At 31.9% G+C, this 4,750-nt stretch overlaps 1 long non-coding RNA gene across 1 annotated transcript; it reads left to right on the plus strand.

The window, feature by feature from the left end:
- The first annotated feature begins 1,134 nt into the window (after positions 1-1,134).
- Positions 1,135-3,442, plus strand: LOC148199676 (uncharacterized). The gene is made up of 3 exons (XR_015786234.1): positions 1,135-1,275; positions 1,385-1,445; positions 3,265-3,442. It is a non-coding gene; the product is annotated as an uncharacterized LOC148199676 (long non-coding RNA).
- Positions 3,443-4,750: the final 1,308 nt, after the last annotated feature.

A 4,750-nucleotide genomic window follows, 5' to 3' on the forward strand; every position in this document is an offset into this window, starting at 1 on the left:
AAAGTCTGAGTTTCATTTGGAGGTCCAACTGTTATAAAACATAAACTTTTTTTATGCTTGTTAGAACCATAACCAGTTTAAAAGTCTCATTAGTATATCCCTCCCTCCTCTAGCTTTTCTTCTGTACTTGTTACTAGATCGGGATGAAAATTTTGAATTTTATATTGATTTTGGATCTAATATAAAAGTTGAATTTCTTCTTCTATATTCTATACCTGTGTGAATACATGTATAAAAAATTCTTTTTAACTGCTATAAAAATATTTTTCTGACATAGTATTTTGTTATTTATCTTATGTTTGGTTATTAATGTTACAAGCCAAAAGATGTAACGGATAAAATAGATAATTAAAATTTAGTTATTTTCAATCAAACGTTTGTAAGCTATTAGTTAGTTTAATTATCCTTCTTACTCGAACTATTGTTCATAAAAACATCCAAATAGACACACAAACTAAACTAGTAATCCTATATGAATACAATGATGTTTTTTTTTGTTTGTAATTAAGAACGTCTTTTAGGTGTGTTCACTTGAGAGAGAAGAATTGGAAAAGATTGAGTGAATGGATTTGAAAAGATTTGAAATTCATCCGCACACATCTTCATAAACAGTAAACTCAAACACACGACATGAGTGAGAATGAAGTCATTATTTTTATTTTATGTATCAATTGCTTAATTGTTTAGCCCATAAGATTAGTTACAACGTGTCAAAAGAGCAATAGCAAAGTCTTTCAAATGTTTACGCTTGTAGCCATTCCAATTCCAGGTAATTGGTGTGCTAATTTCCTAACGCATGAGTTGGAGAAGAAAGATCAACAATTTAAAGTCTTTGATACGATTTCTTATTATTTGCTAATATTTTAACCCATTAAATGTACACACTAGAATGATTAACAAACTCAGTGTCTTCATTTTCTACATTTTGTCGTATGTGTGAACCAATTTTCTAATCCAAAAAGAGATATCAACAACTTTAAGTCTTTGTACCAAATGAAAAAGAATACTTTGACACATTTTAAGTGTTTGACACTCATTTGACACGCGGTGGGTCCAAATTTTCTGACTATGCCAAAGGTTAATTTCGTCATTTGCATTGGGAGAGGAAATGAAACTGTGCCTTTCAATTTAGTTTTCTCTTTGAGATCACTTTTGCTGGACCATTTAATTTTGGAAATCAAGTATTTGTGCTAGGGCAAGGGGTGGACGAGAATGCGAGAACTGCGACTTCATCGGAGGGTGGACGTCATCGGTGGACCTTATGGGAAGAAAGTTGTATGCTTCGTCTTCCTTTCTTGTCTTCTTTTCATTTGGTTGTTTATCTTTCGTTTTCTTTTTGCTTGATTTTGGAAAACCCTAGACTAAAGGGGGCAAGGTTTTATAGAGAACGCGAGAACTCCATGGGTGCCACTTAATCGGAGGGTGGACGTCATATGAAGAAAGTTGTATGCTTCTTCTTCCTTTGTTCTTTTCTCTACATTTGTCTATCTTTCCTTTTCTTTTTCCTTCATTTTCAAAAACCGTAGACTAATGGGGGCAAGGTTGATGAGCTATGTTTGTGTAATTTGTAAATTTTTGTTGAATGTGTGATTTGGGATGTTTGTTTGGTTAGGTTCCTGTTTGGTTAGGTTCGCATTGATCAAAGTACAATGTAAGATTAAATTTGGTTGACAAAGAGAAACACAGTCAAATGCATTTGAGTAGATGCAAGTGATGTCTCGTGATGCTTGATTTTAATTATTTTTGAGACTATTGTATTGAGAACGTAATATTGAGAGAGGAGATGTGAGTGTCGTTTGCAAGTTTTCTGAACTTGTATGAAAGTGAAGAGCAAGCATGAGAGGAGGGTTGGGAATTTAGAGCACTAAGAGTTAAAGTTTTCTTTGCTGGAAAATGAGGTAGGGGAACTAACCTTGTCTGGATTACGTGAACACCTTGTAATGTTTGATTTGTAAAATGATTCTTGAATAACACTGTCGTTGCTTAGTATATTGTTGCCTTGCCTTATAAAGCTGCACCTGATTAAAATAAGTTGGATACTTTTGATTTATCCTGTAGACCACCCTTCACGGTTCAAAACTAAATTATGTTCCTTGCCAATTAAGTGGCAGACTTCTTTACTTTGTTAGTTTGCTGTCAGTACTCTTCCTAATTTAAAATTTTAATACCCATCTTAGATACCTTGTTATAACGTTTGACCAATTAAGGCTATTTCTTTAACTACTCAAAATTACAAGCAGAACCTTTCAGTACAAGTTTTATCATGACCAGGAGAATAATTCTCCAAAAGGTTGCAGAATTATTATTTTTTTTACACAGTTTTATGCTTACATTTTTTTAAAGGGACAATGTAGTTTTGCGTCAGAACGACCATACTTCATATATTAAAAATTGTTTTTCCTCATTTTCTTTAGCCATATTACTTTATTTCTTTAAGATCATCCCTTTTATTGTTGTGAGAACCTTCACTGTATCGGACCATACCTCTCGGTACAAACCAAAGTTGTTGAATAGCAAGGGTAGAAATAACTTTCTTTATTTAATACTTCATTGTCCAGACTAAGGGACCAAAGATGGTATTATTTAACACGGTACAACAGTGTAATAAATTGTTTGCTATCTATTTTATTTTTTGTTTAGCATGAACTGAAGCATTTAATTTTAAATAAAATAATTGTATTAGACTTATTAGATGCATGGTAGGATATTTCTCTTCTTTGTTTATTCATTTTTGTAAGCCTTTGATCATACCAAAATTGGTCTTTTCCACTCACGGGTGTGCCTTAATATTGTCACATCTCTCCACAATAATTCACGTTGGAGGATTACTATCTTGGTCTCTAAAAGATAAAATTTTACATTGTTGGGCTTATAATAGTGGAATTACATCACATCTTAATCATACGACTCTCTTAACTTGATTTATGGGCAACTTATATAAATAAATAAATAAAATAAAATAAGAAAGATGAATCAAAAACTTGAATGGAATAAAATGATTTATTTAAGGAGTGACACAAATACCTTCCCCTTGTATAGCTAAAGAGAAACATTACCTTTGGGTATTAATGGAAATAGTCCATATGGAGTTAACCAATAATGTTTGAACCGGTTGTAATTTTTTTACCAATATGCGGAATATAATTTCTTTACATAACTCTTAAGAATATTGTTAAGGTAAAGTTTACAACTATTTTGTATTGTGGTGTTGTATATTTTCTGAACTTTTTTTATTACTTTGAATGATACTCTCTGTATGTGCAGGTTTTTGCAAGTGATATTGGTTGCCCAACTGATGACCTAGTACGTTTATCAATACCAATGTTACCAACAAGCCTCCAACACATTTCGTTGATGACATCCTTAACAAATTGATTCCACCTGTTCACAACGACAAACCTGAAGGCAGTGGATCAAACAAGAATATTAAAAGTGGAACAAATTGAGGACTTTCATAATTTGTTAATTTGTATTTCAGTTTTATCATTGTTGTCAATTTCGAATATTGTCCGTGTTTACATGGATTTGTTATGTAGTACAATTAGTGAAGTACTAAAGTCAGGTTCATGAATGTGTTGCTGCATTAAGTGGTAATGTAATGTATGTTATGTTCTAAGTTTTATATGATGTTTTTTTTATATAAAAAAAAATTGACAAATCGGTGCAATAATTGGTTATACCTTCTTCACATTATGTGGTTATATATTAAAGTGGTTCTGCACAACTGGCACAATGATTAATTGCGAAATAAATTGTCATCCAATGTTGCAGTTGAATAACTCTTAACCCATAGCACTACGAAGTACAATGATTAAAGCAAATAATTATGAGCACCCTGCAAAAATCATAGATAGATGGTACAAGTGAGTCAAAAATTGATTTCACAAGTATTAGTTCAGTAAGTGGTTATGTCTTAACTGTTACGTGGTTATTTGTTAAGGTAGTTATGTACAAATAACAAAAATGTTTCAGTTCAATATGAAGGATCATATTACTATGTCGGACTAAATGCTTATACAATGAAGGGGATGTTGTGTAGTATGAAATTCGTGATATAGAAGAAATGTAGTGGTTGTTAAGGATAGATTTGATCACATTTATTGTTGTAGTAACTGGTTATGTGCTGAGTCCTATGTGGTTATTTCTTAATTTGGTTATGAACATCTAAAAAAATGCATAAGTTCAATACGAAGGATCATATTAATTAGTCCAGTAAGTGGTTACCTAATGAAGGATCATATTAATTGCTCAATTGCTTACGAACAACAAACGTTATGGTTTTTGTGGATAAGTTTCATCAAATTTATTGGTGCAATAAGTGGTTATCTACTTAGTCCTATGTGATTATTTCTGAAAGAGGTTTTGTACAACACTAGAAGTAGTTAAATTCAATATCAATGATCACATTTCTTTAGTGCAATGAGTGGTTATATAGTAAGTCTTATGTGTTTTTTTACTCAATTGCTTATGAACAACAAATGTTGTGGTTTTTGAGGATATGTTTCATCAAATTCATTGGTGCAATAAGTGGTTATCTACTCACTCCTATGTGGTTATTTCTGAAAGGGGTTATGTACAACACTAGAAGTGGTTAAATTCAATATCAATGATCACATTTCTTTGGTGTAGTAAGTGGTTATATAGTAAGTCTTACATGGTTTTTTACTCAATTGCTTACGAACAACAAATGTTATAGTTTTTGAGGATAGGTTTCATCAAATCCATTGGTGCAATAAGTGGTTATCTACTC

Source organism: Vigna umbellata, chromosome 4 (assembly GCF_029865625.1).
Source record: "Vigna umbellata cultivar VRB3 chromosome 4, Vumbellata_1.0, whole genome shotgun sequence".
NCBI classification, from domain to species: Eukaryota; Viridiplantae; Streptophyta; class Magnoliopsida; order Fabales; family Fabaceae; genus Vigna; species Vigna umbellata.